Raw genomic sequence first — 22,013 nt, forward strand, 5'->3', positions numbered from 1 at the left:
GGGAGAACAGGCAGGAGAAACAATCAGGAAGAGACTTACTTGGAGCGTTAAGGTTCTAGAATGTTCTGTTTCTTTCTTTTTGTGAGACAGAATCTCTCTTTGTCACCCAGTCTGGAATGCAGTGGTGCAATATTTGCTCACTGCAACCTCTGCCTCCCGGGTTCCAGAGTCTCCTGCCACAGCCTCCGGAGTAGCTGGGATTACAGACACCCGCCACCACGCCTGGCTAAGTTTTGTATTTTTACAAAAGTGGAGACAGGGTTTCACCATATTGGCCAGGCTAGCCTTGAACTCCTGGCCTCAGGTGATCTGCCCATCTCAGCCTCCTAAAGTGCTGGGATTACAGGCATGAGCCGCAGCACCCAGCCTGGAATGTTCTGTTTCTTAAATTGAGTGGTAGTTATTTCGTGTTCAGTTTATTGCTACTCTCTTTTTTTCCAAACTAAAGGTTTTACATATTTATTACTGAACCAGCCTGGTAGTGCAGAGCATATTCATGAATATTAATTTTTGCAATTAAATATGTTCAACTGTCCAGATAGTGGTGACATTTTCAGCTTGATATGGTCAGATGATGGTGACCTTGACACAGAATAAGTGTGTGTGCCATCCCTTGTGCAAATCCTTACAGACCCAGCTTGGTTGTTCTCCAATGTCTCCTCTTGGTATTGTACCTGATTTTATTACCAGTTTTCATTCAAATCCACAGGGGAATGAGACAGTTTTGCTTTTGTTTCTTGGCCAGGAATTACTTGATCCTGAAAGTCTTGTGAGAAGACATAGTAAAACATAAGTTTATGTTGCATACATTCTTATGTTTATGATAACTTTCATAAAGTCTGAAAAAATATACATTTATGTAAAAGGCAGGCTGGGCGTGGTGGCTTATGCCTGTAATCTCAGCACTTTGGGAGGCCAAGATGGGTGGATCGCCTGAGGTCAGGAGTTTGAGACCACCCTCAACAACATGGCAAAAACCTGTCTCTACTAAAAAAATACAAAAAATTAGCCAGGCATGGTGGCGGGTGCCTGCAATCCCAGCTATTTGGGAGGCTGAGGCAGGAGAATTGCTTGAACCCAGGAGTCAGAAGCTGCAGTGAGCCAAGATCACACCACTGCACTCCAATCTGGGCAACAGAGCAAGACTCTGTCTCATAATAAATAAATAAATAAAACATTTAAAAAAGGCTTGGTCATATGTATGAGTCAGTAAAACCAACAAGAATCCATTTTTCCCTAGAAAGGCCACTAATCAAGAATAGAAGTAGGAAGCTTGTATTGTCCTCTAATGATAGACCTTTAAACACTTCTTTATAGTACCATTGATATGATAGGCTAGAATGCAAAATTTACATCCTTTTTTTTTTTTTTTTTTTTGAGATGGAGTCTCATTCTGTCACCCAGGCTGGAGTGCAATGGCATGGTCTTGGCTCACTGCAACCCATACCTCTCAGGTACAAGCAATTCTCCTGCCTCAGCCTCCTGAGTAGCTGGGACTACAGGCGCGTGCCACCACACTCAGGTAATTTTTGTACTTTTAGTAGAAATGGGATATCATTATGTTGGCCAGGCTGGTCTTGAACTCCTGACCTCATGATCCGCCTGCCTCATCCTCCCAAGTGCTGGGATTACAGGTGTGAGCCACCACACCCAGCTGATTTACATCCATTTTAAAGATAAAACACTGTAATCCCAGCACTTTGGGAGGCCGAGGCGGGTGGATCACGAGGTGAACAGATCGAGACCATCCTGGTCAACATGGTGAAACCCCATCTCTACTAATACAAAAAATTAGCTGGGCATGGTGGTGCATGCCTGTAATCCCAGCTACTCAGGAGGCTGAGGCAGGAGAATTGCCTGAACCCAGGAGGCGGAGGTTGCGGTGAGCCGAGATCGCGCCATTGCACTCCAGCCTGGGTAACGAGCGAAACTCCGTCTCAAAAAAAAAAAAAAAAAAAAAAAAAAAAAAAGATAAAACAAGCAGGATGCGGTGGCTCACGCCTGTAATCCCAGCACTTGAGGAGGCTGTGGCAGGATGATTGCTGGAGCCCAGGAGTTCAAGACTACTCTGGGCAACATAGAGAGACTCCATCACTACAAAAAAAAAAATTAGCCAAACTTGATGGTTCGCACCTTAGTATTCGTTACTCGAAAGACTGAGCTGCAAGGATTGCTTGAACCCAGGAGGCTGAGGCTGCAGTGAACCACTCCAAACTGGGTAACAGAGTAAGATCCTGTATTTAAAAAAAAAAAAAAAAAAAGATAAAACAGACTAAGTGGGGACATGGGGCCAAATGCCTACATTCCTTGGCAAGTGGGACATTCAAATTTATCTTTTCTCTATAGAGGCTATTTGGACAGAAAAGTTTGAGAATTACTGGGTCTCCCGGCCAACTTGATTACTGATTATTTCCTGAAGACCTTCTGTTTCTTCTGACTTCCATGCTGTTGCCCTGCTATCATCTCCAATACAAACTTTTCAAGTCACAAAATTTACTTGGTAAGATAGAAAGAGCAAGGTTACCCAACCTGCCTCACTGAAGTGCCTCCTTTGGCACAGTGAATGATTTCTGTAGGTGAGAGCGCCACTGATTTCAGAGCAGAGCTGTTCATGTGTGATAATGAGACATATGTCACAAGTCAACTTGTTCTTGCCTGGCACCAGCACAATTCTGACCTACATTCTGTGTTCTCACAGAAGGTAGATGATCTTCTTAGATTTGTGCAAGTCTGCCTGACCCGAAATTTGGAGACCTGGATCATAGCTATTTGGTGAAATTAATTGTTGCTTAATATATATATATATTTGTGAGAAAGTACCAAATGCTTAACAATAAAAAAGAAAAAAAATATATATTTTTTAGAAATAACGTTTAAAAATATATTTTTTTAGAAATAATTTTTTTTTTAGAAATATATTTGTTATTTAGAATTTATTCAGCTCCTGTGGCTCACATCTGTAATCTCAGCACTTTGGGAGGCCGAGGTGGTCGGATCACCTGAGTTCGGGAGTTGGAGACCAGCTTGACCAACATGGAGAAACCCTGTCTCTTTGAAAAATACAAAATTAGCTGGGCATCGTCATGAGCTCCTGTAATTCCAGCTACTCGGGAGGCTGAGGCAGGAGAATTGCTTGAGTCTGGGAGGCAGAGGTTGCAGTGAGCCGAGATGGAGGCAGAGGTTGCAGTGAGCCGAGATCGAGCCATTGCACTCCAGCCTGGGCGACAAGAGTGAAACTCTGTCTCAAAAAAAAAAAAAAAAAGAATTTATTCAGCTCAACAAATCTATTAGGAAGTCTTAGTCAACTTTCTAATAAGATGGCAATTCATTTTTGCTAAAATCACAACAATTGTTGGTTGAATTTTTACTGGTAATCTAAACAATTAGATTCCATTCCACTGGAATGAACAGGTGGACTGTTAGAATACTGCAAAGAGGAATTTATATAGCTCTCCAGAGTGGCTTTAATCTCCAAGTATGAAGTTTAATGTCTTCCTATTTCTCATTCTAAAATATATGCCAAGAAGACATATGTCTCATTATCACACACTGGACAGCTCAGCTCTGAGTCAGTGACCCTCTCACCTACAGAAATCATTCCCTCTGCCAAAGGAGGCACTTGAGTGAGGCAGGTTGGGTAACGTTGTTCTCTATTGTTTATGGGGCTTTATATGTCCTGAGGACAAAAGACTTGAGTTTCAACATCTATCATTTCCACCGGTTGGATTTCTTAAATCCATCATATTTAGGAGAAATTTCTTGAGGTGTACATCCCACTTTCTATATGCGTGATTCCATGAAATTCAAAACCTATTAATCGAGTGCCTACAGTCACTGTGATAGACACTACCCGGGGGAGTCAAGAATGGGTAAGACCATCTCTGTTCTTCAGGAGCTTTATAGTAGTGTGTGTGTGTGTGTGTGTGTGTGTGTGTGTGTGTGTGAATGAACTGAGGGGTTAAAAGTACATAGAAAACTATAATACAAGGCAGAACACGCATGCCACGTGGAGGCCCACCAACAGCACTTCTGGTATTAAGAACAAAAGAACAAATTGAAGCCCACATGACACATATTTAAATCTGTAAAAACTGTAAATCAAGTTAACCCAGACGATCAAATAAAATATAGCTTCATGCCTCAACAAGTAAACTTTCAGAGGAACCAAACAGAAAATATGTGTAAAGCTATAGTTTTTATATAATTGAAAGAGAAGTGAAACGTCAAAAAAGACAGAATTTAAATATTATTGCATGTGTCCACATGTTCCACTGATAATCCAGTGATGTGGGATGAGAAAATTTTTAAAAGTGTAATTTATATATCATTATATATTTATCCCATAATTTTTATCTTGCCATCATTTTAACAAAATTGTGAATTATGTTATCATCATTAAGTTTTGTTTATCTGCATTCTTTTTTTTTTTTTTTGAGACAGAGTTTCGCTCTTGTTGCCCAGGCTGGAGTGCAATAGCGTGATCTTGGCTCACTGCAGCCTCCACCTTCCAGGTTCAAGCGATTCTCCTGCTTCAGCCTCCTGAGTAGCTGGAATTACCGGCATATGCCACCACGCCCGGCTAATTTTGTATTTTTAGTAGAAGCACCTGGCCCTGTATTCTATCTACAGCAATTACCTAGATGTAGTAAAATTTAAAGGGCACAGACCGGGCTCTATGGCTCACGCCTGTAATCCCAGCACTTTGGGAGGCCAGGAGGGTGGATCACTTGAGGTCTGGGGTTCGAGATCAGCCTGGCTAACATGAGGAAACCTGTCTCTACTAAAAATACAAAAAGTAGCCAAGTGTGTAGGCAGGCACCTGTAATCACAGCTACTCGGGAGGCTGAGGCAGGAGAATCACTTGAGCCCAGGATGTTGAGGTTGTAGTAAGCCAAGATGGTGCAACTACACTCCAAAGAGAGAGAAAGAGAGAGAGAGAGAGAGAGAGTTCAAAAATTGCATATGTTGAATATATTTTTATTAAGAATGTCAATGTAGGCCGAGTACAGTGGCTCACACCTGTAATCCCAGCACTTTGGGAGGCTGAGGTGGGCAGATCACCTGAGGTCAGGAGTTTGAGACTGGCCTGGCCAACATAGCGAAACCCTGTCTCTATTAAAAAAAAAAATACAAAAATTGGCTGGGTGTGATGGTGGGTGCCTGTAATCCCAGCTACTCAGGAAGCCAAGAGAAGAGAGTCGCTTGAACCTGAGGCAGAGGTTGCAGTAAGCCGAGATCACTCCCCTGCATTCTCGCATGGATGACTGAGCAAGACTCTCTCTCTCAAAAAAAGAAGCATCTCAATGTAAAAATGTAAAATAAGGGCCGGGCGCGGTGGCTCACGCCTGTAATCCCAGCACTTTGGGAGGCCGAGGCGGGCGGATCACGAGGTCAAGAGATCGAGACTATCCTGGTCAACATGGTGAAATCCCATCTCTACTAAAAATACAAAAAATTAGCTGGACGTGGTGGCGCGTGCCTGTAATCCCAGCTACTCAGGAGACTGAGGCAGGAGAATTGCCTGAACCCGGGAGGCGGAGGTTGCGGTGAGCCGAGATCGCGCCATTGCACTCCAGCCTGGGTAACAAGAGTGAAACTCCGTCTCAAAAAAAAAAAAAAAAAAAAGTAAAATAAAAATTACTGGCCAGGCATGATGGCTTATGCCTGTAGTCCCAGCACTTGGGGAGGCTGGGGTGGGCTGATTGCTTGAGTCCAGGAGTTTGAGACCAGCCTGGGCCACATGTCACAACCCCATCTCTGCTAAAAATGCAAAAATTATCCAGGCACGGTGACGTGTGCCTGTAGTCACAGTTACTCAGGAGGCTGAGGCAGGAGGATCACTTGAATCACTTGAGCCCAGAAGGTTGAGGCTACAGTGAGTTGAGATCGCACCACTGCACCCCAGCCTGGATAACAGCGAGACCCTGTATCAAAAAAAATTATTTTGTGTTTTAAGTTATTTTACTTTTAATATATTATCTATTAAAATTGAGTAGAATATAAAATTATAACTAATTAATATCAATATTTTAAGTCAAAATTATTTAAATCTCACATTTAAAAATGTTTTGGCCAGGTATGGTGGCTTACACCTGTAATCTCAGCACTTTGGGAGGCCAAGGCGGGTGGATCACCTGAGGTTAGGAGATCGAGCCCAGCCTGGCGGACATGGTGAAACCCATCTCTACTAAAAATACAAAAATTAGTTGGATGTGGTGGTGCACACCTGTAATCCCAGCTACTAGGGAGGCCATGGCAGGAGAATCGCTTGTACCTGGGAGGCAGAGGTTGCGTGAGCTGAGACTGAGCCACTGCACTCCAGCCCGGGCAACAGAGTGAGACTCCAGCTCAAAAAAATAAAGAAAAATGTTTTTCTTTTCATCTGAGGCATGCATATAGTAAAGTACACAAATCTTAAGTATATAATTTGAAGAACTTTTGTACTTGCGTATATGCACGTAATCACTGTCCAGACCAGACACTGAGCACCTCTGACACATCAGCAAGCTCACTCCTGCCGGCAAAAGGTAACCACCATTCAGATCGCTATCAGCAGATAAGAGTTTTGCCTCAACATTTTGAGATAGAATTCACAAAATATACAGTTCATCTGTTTCAAGTGTACAATTCAATGCTTTTTTCAGTATATAAGCAGAGTTGTGCAAACATCACCACAATTTTAGAACATTTTCATCACCCCCAAAAAGAAACTCCGTATCTTCAAACATTCCCCTTTTCCCACCAATTTTCCCAGCTCTAGGCAACTACCAAGCTACCTTCTATCTCTATGGATTTACCCATTCAGGACATTTCATATGAATGGAGTCATACAATTTGTCATCCTTTGCAAGAGCTTGGTGTCACTTAGCACGTTTTCAAGGTTCATCCATGCTGTAACACATGTCAACACTTCTTTTTAAGGGCTGAATAATGTCCCGTTGTATAGACACACCACCTTTAACAATCCATTCATTGGTGGACAAACATTTGGGTGGTGTCTTTTGGCTACTATGAGTAATGCTGTTGTGAATATTTTTGTACAAGTTTTTGTGCGTCCTTAATGTTTCTATTTCTCTTGAGTATGTACCTAAGAATGGAATCACTAGGTCATATGGTAACTCTATGTTTAATTGCCAGACTCTTTTGTAAAGTAGCTGTATCATTTTTACATCTTTTCACTTAAAGTCTGTTTTGTTTGGTATGAGTACAGTCACTCCAGCTTTCTTATGGTTGCTCTTTGAATGTACTTTTTCATTCTTTTACTTTCAATCTATGTGTATTTTTTTTTTTTTGAGATGGAGTTTTGCCCTTTTTGCCCAGGCTGGAGTGCAATGGCGCTATCTTGGCTCACTGCAACCTCTGCCTCCCGGGTTCAAGTGATTCTCGTGTTTTGGCTTCCCAAGTAGCTGGGATTACAGGCATGCACCACAATGCCTGGCTAATTTGTATTTTTAGTAGAGACAGGGTTTAACCGAGTTGGTCAGGCTGGTCTCGAACTCCTGACCTTAGGTGATCTGCTTGCCTCTGCCTCCCAAAGTGCTGGAATTACAGGCGTGAGCCACCGTGCCCAGCAGCATGTGTATCTTTGAATGTAAAGTGTCTTCTGTAGCCAGTGTACAGTTGGATCTTTTTTGTAAATGTAGTCTGACAATCTCCACCTTCTGATTGAATTTTATGGATTGCTCAATTCATTAACATTTATTATTATTATTGATATAGTTGAATTTATGTCTGACATTAAAATTTGTGTTTCTATCTCTCATGTCTTTTTTGTTCTTCTCTTCCTCCTTTGCTTTTTTTAAAAATTAAGTGAATATTTTCTAATGTAACATTTTTATTCCTTTACTGATTTTTTTTTTTTACTACTTCTTGTCTTTTGTTCTACTCTCTATTGTATTGTATTCCTTTCTTTTCTTAGACAGAATCTCACTCTGTTGCCCAGGCTGGTGCGGTGGCACAATCTCAGCTCACTGCAACCTCTGCCTCACAGGTTCAAGCGATTCTCGTGCCTCAGCCTCTCGAGTAGCTGAGATTATAGGCATGCACCATGCATGTACATGTGTGGCTAATTTTTGTATTTTTGGTAGAGACAGGTTTCACTGTGTTGGCGAGGCTGGTCTGGAACTCCTGACCTTAAGTGATCCTCCCACCTCGGCCTCCCAAGGCTCTGGAATTACAGGTGTGAGCCACTGCACCCAGCCCTGTGTTTTTATTTTTTTAGTGCTCACTCTAGGGCTTACCATATCATCCTAACTGAGCAGTATCTTGTTGAGATTTATTCCAAGTTAATTCCAGTGAGGTAAAGAAATATCATTCCTATATAGTGCTATTCCTCTTTCTCCTTTTGTATTAATATAGATATACCAATTATATCTATATATGGATATATGTTTATACCCATAAATACTTTATTATAATTATTACTTTATATAATTGTTAGTCTATTAAAGAAACTGTGAAAAGAAAAGAGAGCAAGTATATATTTATGGAGTTTGTTATATTAACCCTCCTATTTACCATTTCTGGTTCTCTTCATTAGTCCCTGTGGATTCCAGAGTTATCTTACTATAGTGTTTCTTCTACCTACCTTATTCGTGTTGTGATTGCTAAATATGTGACGTTTCTCTAACAATTCAAAACTGGTTTATATGATTGGTTTATATGTATGTATATATATATACACACACACACACATATACATGCTGGTTCATATGATTGTTTTTTATATACTGGCTTATATGATTGCTTTTTAAATCAGATAAGAGAGGAAAGAAGAAGAAATATACTATGTTTTTTTGTAATTACATAATTACCTTTGCCAGTGCTCTTTGCTTTTTTCACATAAATTCAAATTACTGGAGCCACTTGATTTCAGCCTAAAGAACTTCCTTTATTAGTTCTTGTAATGTAGGTCTGCTAGCCAAAAAAAAAACCAAAAAACAAAGGAAAAAAAAACCCTCTTTTTGTTTATCAGTGAATGTCTTTATTTTGCCCTTATATTTGAAAGATAGTTTTCTGGCTTTCAGATTCTTGGCTGACAGGTCTTTTCTTTTCCCTTCTGTCAGCACTTGAAACATATTATCCTGTTGCTTTCCGGCCTCCATTGATTCTGATAAGAAGTTAGCTGTTAATCTTATTGTTTCCCAATAACGTACTACTTTTTATTTTTTTTGAGACAAAGTTTTGCTCTTGTTGCCTAGGCTGGAGTGCAATGGCACAGTCTCGGCTCACGCAAACTCCACCTCACAGATTCAAGTGATTTTCCTGCCTCAGCCTCCTGAGTAGCTGGGATTACAGGTATGTGCCACCACGCCTGGTTAATTTTGTATTTTTAGTAGAGATGGGGTTTCTCCATGTTGGTCAGGCTGGTCTCGAACTCTCAACCTCCAGTGATCCACCTGCCTTGGCCTCCCAAAGTGCTGGGATTACAGGCATGAGCCACCGTGCCCAGCTCCAATAAGTTACTACTTTCAAGATTTTCCACTTGTCTTAGGCTTTCAACATTTTTACTATGATGTGTCTAGGTGCAGATTTCTTTGAGTTTGTACTACTTGGTTTTGTTTTTTGTTTTGCTTTGTTTTTTGGGCTGGGTCTCACTTTGTTGCCCAGACTGGAGTGCAGTGGTGTGATCTCAGCTTACTGCAACTTCTGTCTCCCAGGTTCAAGTAATTCTTATGCCTCAGACACACGAGTACCTGGGATTACAGGCAAGCACCACCATGCCTAGCTAATTTTTGTAACATTAGTAGAGATGGAGTTTCACCACGTCAGCCAGGCTGGTCTTGAACTCCTGGTCTCAAGTGATAGACCTGCCTCAGCCTCCCAAAGTGCTGGGATTATAGGTGTGAGTGACTGCACCTGGCTGCGTTTGTCCTACCTGGAATTTGTTGAGCTTCTTGGATGTTTAGATGAATGTTTCTCATCAAATCTGGGAAGTTTTCAGCCACTATTTCTTTATTTTTTTCCTGTTCCTTTCTCTATCCCCTCCTTCTGGTACTACCATTACATATATGTCAATGCACTTAATGATGTCTCACATTTCTCTGAGGCCCTGTTTCCTTTTTTTCATTCTGTTTTTCCCTCTGTGTTCTTTGAATTGTATTCTCTATTGACATATCTTCAGGTTTGCTGATTGTTCCATCAGTTAAAATCTACTGTCAAGTTCTTCCAGAAAAATTTTCATTTCAATTGTACTTTCAACTCTTGACTTTCCATTTGACTCTTAAAAATATTTTATTTGGCTTTATTGATATTCTCTATTTGATGAGACATAGTCCTCATAGCTTCATTTACTTTTTTCTTTTTTTTTTTTTTTTTGATGGAGTCTCACTCTCTTGCCCAGGCTGGAGTGCAATAGCATGATCTCGGCTCACTGCAACCTCTGCTTCCAGGTTGAAGCAATTCTCCTGCTTCAGCCTCCTGAGTAGCTGGAATTACAAGTGCCCACCACCATGCCTGGCTATTTTTTGTATTTTTAGTAGAGATGGGGTTTTGCCATGTTGGCCAGGCTGGTCTTGACCTCCTGACCTCAGGTGATCCACCTGCTTTGGCCTCCCAAAGTGCTGGGATTACAGGTGTGAGCCACCGCTCCCAGCCTCTTTATTTTTTAAAGCATAGTTTCAGTTAGGTCTTTGAAGTGTTTGTTAAATCTGATATCTGGGCCCTCACACAGGTATTTCTGTTGCCTGTTTTTGTGTTTGTTTTCCTTGTATAAAAGTCACACTTTTCTGTTTCTTTTCATGTATTATAATTTTATTGTTGTTGTTGGAAACTGGACATTTATCCATAGCAACTCTGGATACTGACTCTCTTTACTCCTCTCTAGAGCTTGTTTTTGTTACTATTACTGTCATTATTAATTAATTATTTTATTTATTTTAGAGACATGGCTATTTTAGTGAAGTCTATTTCCCCTGCAGTGTGAAGCTTTCTGTGTCACCTCTGGAGGACTGTCCTGGGATGCAGTGATTTCAGCAGCGCTCTCAGCCTATCTCTTTCTCGATTTCTCTGTTAAGCTGGGTGCTTCATTGGTTATCAAATCCAGCTCTCAGGCTACACTAAGTGTCTGCTGTTTTCCACTAATCGCTTGTTTTCAACAATTCTCGGGGACATAAATTGCTCCATAAGCAGTTTTAACTAAATTCAGGCAGGGGTAGATTTTGAAGCAATTCTTTTGGGTTTGTTTTGATCTCAGGTGAGCTCCTTGTTGTGGTAGCTAATGAATAATCTTATAAGAGTTTTGAGAAGGAGTTGGCATTTTAACTACATCTTTAAGGGTGAGTTGGATTTCTACAGATAGAGATGTAAGGTTAAAGGTAAACTACAGATGAGGGAAGAGAATTTCTGAGACTCGAATCATGGGCATTCAGGATAAAAAAGAATTATCAAATTATCCAGAGCCAAGGAATCATGGTATTCTCATTCTGACTGTATATGAGTATGATAATAGTGGAAGATACAAGTGAAAAAATATTTACATAATATTTTAATCTTTGTTTGGACTTTAGAACCATACTATGAAAGATCTTGAATGCTGTTCTCAAAAATTTGTGCCTAATTCAGTAGGTAATAGCTAGTGTGTTCATTAGAACTAGATCCAGTTGCATTAAAAGGAGAGCCAAATAAGGCTGGGTACAGTAGCTCATGCCTGTAATCCCAGCACTTTGGGAGGCTGAGGCAGGTGGATCTCCTGAGGTCAGGAGTTCAAGACCAGCCTAGCTAACATGGAGAAATCCTGTCTCTACTAAAAATACAAAAATTAGCCGGTGTCCTGGTGCACACCTGTAACCCTAGTTACTCAGGAGGCTGAGGCAGGAGAATCACTTTAACTCAGGAGGCGGAGGTTGCAATGATCTGAGATTGTGCCACTGCACTCCAGCCTGGGCAACAAAGCCAGACTCCATCTAAAAAAAAAACAAAAAAAAAACTGCTCTAAAAAAATAAAGTGTATAGGCCTGGCGTGCATGGTGGCTCATGCCTGTAATCCCAGCACTTTGGGAGGCTGAGGCAGGCGGATTACCTGCGGTCAGGAGTTTGAGACCAGACTGGTCAACATGTTGAGACTCCATTTCTACTAAAAATACAAAACTTAGCCAGACGTGGTGGTGTGCACTTGTAATCCCAGCCACTTGGGAAGCTGAGGCAGGAGAATCGCTTGAACCTGGGAGGCAGAGGTTGCAGTGAGTCGAGATTACACCCTGCACTCCTGGGCGACAGATTGAGACTCTGTCTCAAAACATGAAAAACAAAGGAGAGCCATATAAATGGGTAAACAAAATTAGATTTATTTCTGTCTCACATACAGCAGTCTGAAGGAGACAGTTCAGGACTCCCACGAAGACTCCACAGTCACTCACTCATTCTCCCTTTCTGTTCTGCTCTTCTTACTCGTGAATTTCATTCTTAGAAGTTTCCTAGGCCGGGCGCGGTGGCTCAAGCCTGTAATCCCAGCACTTTGGGAGGCCGAGGCGGGTGGATCACGAGGTCAACAGATCGAGACCATCCTGGTCAACATGGTGAAACCCCGTCTCTACTAATACAAAAAAATTAGCTGGGCATGGTGGTGCGTGCCTGTAATCCCAGCTACTCAGGAGGCTGAGGCAGGAGAATTGCCTGAACCCAGGAGGCGGAGGTTGCGGTGAGCCGAGATCGCGCCATTGCACTCCAGCCTGGGTAACAAGAGCGAAACTCCGTCTCAAAAAAAAAAAAAAAAAAAAAAAAAAAAAAAGAAGTTTCCTTGTGGTCTGAAATGGTAGCCAAATATTATATTTTATTTCCTAGACAAATAAAGAAAAAGGGGTAGAGAAACAAAAATATTTCATTTCCAAATGAGTTAACACCCCTTTACAGGAGTTTTCCTGAAAACCCATTCAATAAATTCTATTTACATTTCAATGGATATCTCACACTACAGGGAAACCTAGATACTCCGGCCTTTTTTTTTTTTTTTTTTGAGTTGGAGTCTTTTTTTTTTTCCAAGAATTTTCCCAACATTTATTCATTAAAAATCTATTTGTATGTAACTTTCCCAGATTGTTAACCAAATGGATAATTAGTTCATATGACTTGAGTTGGAGTCTTGCTGTGTCACCCAGGCTGGAGTGCAGTTGTGTGATCTCGATTCACCACAACTTGTGCCTCCTGAGTTCAAGCAATTCTCCTGCCTCAGCCTCTTGAGTAGCTGGGATTACAGGTGTCTGCCACCACGCCTGACTCATTTAAAAAAAAATTTTTAGTAGAGACTGTGTTTCACCATGTTGGCCAGGCTGGTCTTGAACTCCTGACCTCAGGTGATCCGCCTGCCTTGGCCTCCCAATATGCTGGGATGACAGGTGTGAGCCACTGCGCCCAGCCCACTCTGACCTTTTAACCAGGCACACTCACTATTGTCCAGAATAAAATCAGGATTCTGTTACTAAAGAAAAAGAAAAAATTGATATTGAGTAAGCAGCCAGCAGTCTCTGATACAGGGCGCTATAGAAGCTTTTTGAATAGGGTAATAATACAATTTAGCTGAAACTGGATCCCTTCTTTACACCTTATACAAAAATTAACTCCAGATGGATTAAAGATTTAAACATAAGACCTAAAAGCATAAAAACCCTGGAAGAAAACCTAGGCAATACCATTCAGGACATAGGCATAGGCAAGGATTTCATGACTAAAATACCAAAAGCAATTGTGACAAAAGCCAAAATTGACAAATGGGATCTAACTAAACTTAAGAGCTTCTACATAGCAGAAGAAATTATCATTAGAGTGAACTGGCAACCAACAGAATGGGAAAAAATTTTTGTAATCTACCCATCTGACAAAGGGCTAACAACCAGAATCAACAAAGAACTTAAACAAATTTACAAGAAAAAAACAAACTCCATCAAAAAGTGGGCAAAGGATATGAACAGACACTTCTCAAAAGAAGACATTTATGCAGCCAACAAACATATGATAAAAAGCTCATCATCACTGGTCATTAGAGTAATGCAAATCAAAACCACATTGAGATACCATCTCACACCAGTTAGAATGGCGATCATTAAAAAATCTGGAGACAACAGATGCTGGAGAGGATGTGGAGAAATAGGAATGCTTTTACACTGTTGGGGGGAGTGTAAATTAGTTCAACCATTGTGGAAGACAGTGTGGCAATTCCTCAAGGATCTAGAACTAGAAATACCATTTGACCCAGCAATCGCATTATTGGGTGTATACTCAAAGGATTATAAAACATTCAACTATAAAGATACATACACAACTATGTTTATTGTGGCACTGTTCACAATAGCAAAGACTTGGAACCAACCTAAATGCCCATCAAAGACAGACTGGGTAAAGAAAATGTGGCACATATACACTATGGAATACTATGCAGCCATAAAAGAGGATGAGTTCATGTCCTTTGCAGGGACATGGATGAAACTGGAAACCATCATTCTCAGCAAACCAACACAAGAACAGAAAACCAAACACCGTATGTTCTCACTCATAAGTGGGTGTTGAACCATGAGAACATATGGACACAGGGAGGGGAACATCACACATTGGGGCCTGTCAGGGGGTGGGGGGGCTAGAGGAAGGATAGCAGGGAGTGGGGGACTAGGGGAGGGCTAACATTAGGAGAAATACGTAATGTAGATGACGGGGGGATGGATGCAGCAAATCACCATGGCATGTGTATACCTATGTAACAAACCTGCGCATTCTGCACATGTACCCCAGAACTTAAATTATAATTAAAAAAAATCAAAATTAGCCAGGTGTGCTTGTGCATGCCTGTAATCCCAGCTATTCGGGAGGCTGAGGCAGGAGAATTTCTTGAACCCAGAGGCAGAGGTTGTGGTGAGCCAGGATCACGCCGTTGCACTTCAGCCTGGGCAACAAGAGCAAAACTCCATCTCAAAAAATATATACATTTGATAATAATAATATCAATACCAAGAGCGAACCGTAATGTAAACTATGAACGTTGGGTAATAATGATGTGTCCATGTCAGTTCATCAGTTGGAACCAATGTACCCCTCAGGTGGCGGATGTTGACAATGGGGTAGGCTATACGTACATGTATGGGGGCAGGTGGCATATATACATCCTGCCGAACTTGCCCGTGAACCTAAAACTGCTCTAAACTGGATGGAGTGGCTCACGCCTGTAATCCCAACACTCTGGGAGGCTGAGGTGGGTGGATTACTTGAGGTCAGGAGTTCCAGACCAGCCTGGCCAACATGGTGAAACCCTCTCTCTGCTAAAAATACAAAAAAGTAGGTGGGTGTGGTGGCACACACCTGTAATCCCAGCTACTCAGGAGGCTGAAGCAGGAGAATTGCTAGAACTTGGAAGGCGGAGGTTGCACTGACCCAAGATCCTGCCACTGCACTCTAGTCTGGGCAACAGAGCCAGACTCCATCTCAGAAAAAAAAAAAAAAAAGCAAATCTGCTTTAAAAAATAAAGTATATTTGGGAGGCCGAGGCGGGTGGATCACGAGGTCAAGAGATCGAGACCATCCTGGTCAACATGGTGAAACCCCGTCTCTACTAATACAAAAAATTAGCTGGGCATGGTGGCGCGTGCCTGTAATCCCAGCTACTCAGGAGGCTGAGGCAGGAGAATTGCCTGAACCCAGGAGGCGGAGGTTGCGGTGAGCCGAGATCGCGCCATTGCACTCCAGCCTGGGTAACAAGAGCGAAACTCTGTCTCAAAAAAAAAAATAATAATAAAATAAAGTATATAGGCCTGGGATGCGTGGTGGCTCATGCCTGTAAGCCCAGCACTTTGGGAGTCCGATTACCTGAGGTCAGGAGTTTGAGACCAGCCTGGCCAACAGGGTGGAACCCTTTCTCTACTAAAAATACAAAAATTAGCCGGGCGAGGTGTGGAACGCCTGTAATCCCAGCTACTCGGGAGGCTGAGGCAGGAGAATTGCTTGAATCCAGGAATCAGAGGTGTTGCAGTGAGCCAAGATCATGCCACTGCACTTCACCCTGGGTGACAGAGTGAGACTCCATCTCAAAAAAAAAGTGTATTAAGAAAAATTCACAAATGCAAAATCCTCAGTGAAAAAATTCAGTGTTTGAAGTTTTCAAGAACCTTGTGGTTTTGTTTATTTATTTATTTTTTTGAGACAGAGTCTCACAGGCTGGAGTGCAGTGGCCAGATCTCGGCTCACTGCAACCTTCACCTCCCGGGTTCAAGCAATTCTCCTGCCTCAGCCTCCCGAGTAGCTGGGACTACAGGTGCATGCCACCACGCCCAGCTAATTTTTGTATTTTTAGTAGAGACGGGGTTTCACCATGTTGGCCAGGATGATCTTGATTTCTCGACCTCGTGATCTGCCCGCCTTGGCCTCCCAAAGTGCTGGGATTACAGGTGTGAGCCACTGCGCCCGGCCGTTTGTTTTTTGAGACAGAGTCTCGCTCTGTTGCCCAGGTTAAAGTGCAGTGGCATGGTGTTGGCTCACTGCAATCTCTGTCTCGTGTGTTCAAGTGATTCTTCTGCTTCAGCCTACCAAATAGCTGGGACTACAGGTGTTCGCCACCACGCCCAGCTAATTTTTGCATTTTTAGTAGAGATAGGATTTTGGCCATCTCAAACTCCTGGCCTCAAGTGATCCACCCAACCTAGCCTCTGAAAGCCCTAGGATTACAGGTGTGAGCCATCACATCTGGCCAAACTTGTGCTATTTATCGAATAAGTAATAAATCTGTCTTCCATATGGAAATAAAAAAAAATACATATTAGGCTAATAAGGAAAATTCGCCTCTCCTTTTGGAGAAAGAATCATGAGGAATAAATTCTGGTATTCATGTCATCAAGGATGAACCGAGTCATCGGCAAGCACAGCTGTGTGGCAGCTATTTCTTTCTTACACGGGACGGTCAGATGGTAGCATTCGTTCAGCAGTGGTGCTTGAGAAACTTGATGCTGTTTCCTCATACGTGTACATCTTTGAACTATCATTACATCTCTGGTGGTGCCTAAAATGTACTTTGCTATTTAGAGCTAGAGAAAATCCAGGTAGGCAAGATGGATTTTCCTTATTTTTTCTTTTTTCTTTGAGACAGAGTCTCAAAGCTGTCCCCCAGGCTGGAGTGCAGTGGCGTAATGTCAACTCACTGCAACCTCCGCCTCCCAGGTTAAGCAATTCTCCTGCCTCAGCTTCCTGAGTAGCTAGGATTACAGGTGCCCACCACCATGCCTAGTAAATTTTGTATTTTTAGTAGAGATGGGGTTTCACCATGTTGGTCAGGCTGGTCTCAAACTCCTGACCTAGTGATCTGCCCACCTGGGCCTCCCAAAGTGCTGTGATTATAGGCATGAGCCACTGTGCCCGGCCAAGATGGATTTTCTTAACCAGTGTAGCTTGCTCTCTCTGAAAAACAAGTGATGATATAGCTTGAAAGATGACTGGATCGGCCAGGCTAGTGGCTCACGCCTATAATCCCAGCACTTTGGGAGGTTGAGGTGGGTGGATCACCTGAGGTCAGGAGTTCGAGACCAGCCTGGCCAACATGGTGAAACTCTGTCTCCACTAAAAACCCAAAAAATTAGCTAGGTGTGGTGCTGCATGCATGTAATCCCAGCCACTCAGGAGGCTGAGGCAGGAGAATTACACGAACCTGAGAGGCAGAGGTTGCAGTGAGCCAAGATCGCGCCATTGCACTCCAGACTGGACAAGAGCGAAACTCTGTCTCAAAAAAAAAAAGAAAAGAAAAAAAGAAAAGATTTATTGCCTATTTGGTATCACTAAGGGAGTTGTGGTCCTTTGAAGAACTGAGATGTTTTGTTTGTGTTTTCAAAACCTGGTTTGATTCCTGTTCAGTTTCCCTTTTTGGCTCTCCTGTAGAACCCAGTGCCTTCCGGCAATAGGGCTCAGTCCCAGGCCTTGGCCATTGCTATTTTCCTTCTCCACAGCAACATTTAGCTGCATCTCCGGATGGAATATGAGATGGTTTTTATCTTTGTACTTTTCTGTATTTGATTTTATTTTCTGCCAATAGTATGCATTGTTGATATAAACAGAAAACACGTGAAAGCTACTTTATTGTGAAAACAGAACGGAAGTTCATTGCTTCTGTTCAGTTCCTTCAGGTCTTGGTAGAAGGTGGACTAACTCAGTTTAAATATTAACCCAAGTAAAGCTTATTCTGACTGCTTCTCCAGGATATATTTTCTTATCTCGGTGATGAGCACTAATTAACCACCCGAACTGCTAAGTCATAAATCCTGGATACATCCTTAACACCTCCCCGCCACCATCCAAACACTATCTAATTCAGTCAGTTGTCACTTTAACTATCTTTCAGATACGTCCCTTTCTTTCTCATTTGCTACTGCCTTGGTTTAGGCCTTTATCATCTCTCACCCGTATTACCACATCACCCTTCTGCTTGATCTCCCCACCTCCGCTTGCCTCCTAAAGCATAACTCCCCTCCACTTAACATCCTTCACTGGCTCCCCTCTGTCTGCAAGAATATGAATCAGTCTGGGCAATATAGTGAGACCCTGTCTCTCCAAAAAAAAAAAAAAATTATCCAGGCATGGTGGTGGGTGCTTGTGGTCTCAGCTACTCAAGAGGCTGAGGTGGGAGGATTGCTTGAGCCTGGGAGGCAGAGGTGGCAGTGAGTCAAGATTTGCACCCTTGCCTGGGTGACAGAGTGAGACATACCCGACCACCATCGAAAAAAAAAAGAGTACGGCTCAGAATGTCTCAACATGGTCTGCAAACTTTTTAAGTCCTGCCTCCAGCTTTACCTCTGGCCCCTTTAACAATACTCGACTTCCTTCAAGTCTTCTGGATGGTTCCGACTCCTTATTGCCTGTGGTCCTTTGATCTTTTCTTTCCTTTGCTTGGAATGTTCCTCCTCCCTACCCTGATGACAAAACTCCTCCTACTGGTTCAGAAAACTGGGCTTTGTTAGTCTTCCTCCATTCTCCCTTCCCTCGCCTCCAATTGCCAGCTGTGATAATCATTAACCTGCTCCCACTGTATTCAGAAGGTAATAACATAAACAAGAGTAATAGCGGTTAGCCAGGCCTGGTGGCTCACACCTTTAATCATAGCTACTCACAAGGCTATGGCAGGAGGATAATTTTTGTCCAGAGGTTTGAGGCTGCAGTGGGCTAGAATCATGCCATTGCACTTCAGCCTGTGTGACAGAGCAAGAAACCTATAAGAATAAAAATAAAATAATAGTAACTATTAATATTGGTTGAGCACTTCTATATACCAGTGTCTATATTTGAAGCTTTGAAGACATTAACCCATTTAATCCTCACAATGACCCTGTTAGGTAGACACTTTTTTTTTTTTTGAGACAGAGTCTCGCTCTGTTGCCCAGGCTGGACTGCAATGGCACAATCTCTGCTCCCTGCAACCTCCGCCTCCCAGGTTCAAGCGATTCTTCTGCCTCAGCCTCCCAAGTAGCTGGGATTACAGGCGCCCACCACCATACCCAGCTAATTTTTTGTATTTTTAGTAGAGATAGGGTTTCACCATGTTGGCCAGGCTGGTCTCAAACTCTTGACCTCAGGTGATCTGCCCACCTTGGCCTCCCAAAGTGCTGGGATTACAGGCGTGAGCCACCACGCCTGGCCTTTAACATCCTTTTATTGTAATACTTATCTCATTGTTTTGAAACAGCTTATACTTATTTGTGTCTCTAATAGGCAGTCTAATTCATCTTTATACCACTAATAGCACTAGCAACTATACAAGTTCTGTACACCTGTTTTTTTTTTTCTTTTAATAAGATGAAGTCAACACTTGCATTTAACCAAACCTTGATTTCCAAGGATTGAGTAACGTGAGATTTCCAGTGCAGCAGTGGGAGAGGCCTGGAGTCTGAGCAGAGGCTTTGGAGTCCCTCCAATCATGTATTGTCTTTGCCCTTGCACTAAATGGTATCACTATCCTCCCAATTGCTAAGGAAACAACCTGGGAGTCATCTTGTTTACTACCTTTCTTCACACCTGCACCTCAGGAAAATATCCTGAAATCTTTTCATTTCCATTTCCACAGCAACCAACCTAGTCCAGGTACCACCATCTACCTGTGAACTCGCCCAATAACTTTGTATTGTTCTTTAGCTGCTTTTTGTTCCATTTCTGCTCCCTTCCAAGTCATTCTTTATAAAATAGGTTGATTTATCATCTTGAATTGTAATAAAAGAAAAAAATATTGCTTATAGCCATTACTGAAAGAAAAAGAAAAAAAATAGGTTGTTTTAAAAAAAACAAACCACTGCCTAGGCACAGTGGCCATGCCTTTAATCCCAGCACTTTGGGAGGCTGAGGCAGGAGGATCACTTAAGCCCAGGAGTTCAAGACCAGCCTGGGCAACACAGTGAAACCCTTTTTTTTTTTTTTTTTTTTTTTGAGGCAGAGTCTCACTCTGTTGCCTAGGCTGGAGTGCAATGGCAAGATCTCTGGTCACGGCAACCTCCACCTCCCAGGTTCAAGCAATTCTCCTACTTCAGCATCCTGAGTAGCTGGGATTACAGGCAGGTGCCATCACACCTGGCTAATTTTTTTTGTATTTTTAGTAGAGATGGGGTTTTACCATATTGGCCGGGCTGGTCTTGAACTCCTGAACTTGTGATCCACCTGCCTTGGCCTCCCAAAGTGCTGGGATTACAGGTATGAGTCACTGCGCCCAGCCAAGAAACCCCATCTCTACAAAAAATACAAAAATTAGGGGGGTGTGGTGGCGCCTGCCTGTAGTCCCAGCTACTAGAGTGGCCGAGGTGGGAGGATGGCTTAGCCAGCCTGGGGAGGTAGAGGCTGCAGTGAGCCCTGATTGTGCCACTGCACTCCAGCCTGGGTGACAGAGTGAGACTGCATCTCAAAACAACAACAACAAAAACCCAAATCCTTCATTATCTTGCCTTTGTACTTAACAAAAAAATCCAAACAACGTGATTAGGTTCCTGCTTAATGCTCCAAACTCAACTTCAAACCCCTACTTAACGTTCTCAAGCCTCCTGGCCTGTTCCTCAAACAGCCATGCTTCAGCATCAGCCACAGTTCAGCATCCGGGCCTTCACACCCATTATCCTCTGTCTAGAATGTTCTTCCCCCCTCCGGTTGGCCTGGCCGGCTTCTTCTCGTCTTTTGGGTCTTAGCTCCTAAATCGCCTCCTCAGAAAGTCCTTCCCGGACCATTCTGTTTTGTTTTCTGCTCAACACTTATTACTGCCTGTGATTACCTCATCTGTTTGTTTTATTATTTATGTTCTCCATTACAAACATAAGCTTTTGTTTGTTTGTTTGAGACAGAGTCCCACTCTGTCGACCAGGCTGTAGTGCAGGGGTGTGATTTTTTGGCTCACTGCATCCTCCGGCCCTCACCCCCTGGCCCCCCACCACAAGCAATCTTCCTGCCTCAGCCTCCCGAGTAGCTGGGACCACAGGTGCATGCCACAATTCCCAGCAATTTTTTTTTTAAAATTCTGGGTTGGGTGCGGTGGCTTATGCCTGTAATCCAGCACTTTGGGAGACCGAGGTGGGCAGATCCCCTGAAGTTGGGAGTTTGAGACCAGCCTGACCAACATGGGGAAACCCCGTCTCTACTGAAAATACAGAATTAGCTGGGCGTGGTGCTGCATGCCTGTAATCCCAGCTACTGGAAAGGCTGAGGCAGGAGAATGGCTTGAACCTGGGAATTGGAGGTTGCAGTGAGCCGAAATCGCACCATTGCATTCCAGCCTGGGCGACAGAGGAAAACGCCATCTAAAAAATAAATAATAATAATAATTCTGTAGGGAGGGGGTCTCACTACTCTGCTCAGGCTGGTCTTGGACTCCTGGCCTCAAAGTGATCTTCCTGCCTCGGCCTCCCAAAGTGCTGGGATTATAGGCTTGAGGCACCTGTTTGTTTGTTTCCTTTTTATTTTTATTTTTTGAGATGGAGTTTCACTCTTGTTGCCCAGGCTGGAGTAAAATGGCGCAATATTGGCTCACTGGAACCTCTGCCTCCCAGGTTCAAGCAATTCTCCTGCCTCAGCCTCCCCAGTAGCAG

Source organism: Aotus nancymaae, unplaced genomic scaffold (genome assembly GCF_030222135.1).
Source record: "Aotus nancymaae isolate 86718 unplaced genomic scaffold, 86718_ANA_hifiasm-v0.15.2.pri h1tg000108l, whole genome shotgun sequence".
NCBI lineage: Eukaryota > Metazoa > Chordata > Mammalia > Primates > Aotidae > Aotus > Aotus nancymaae.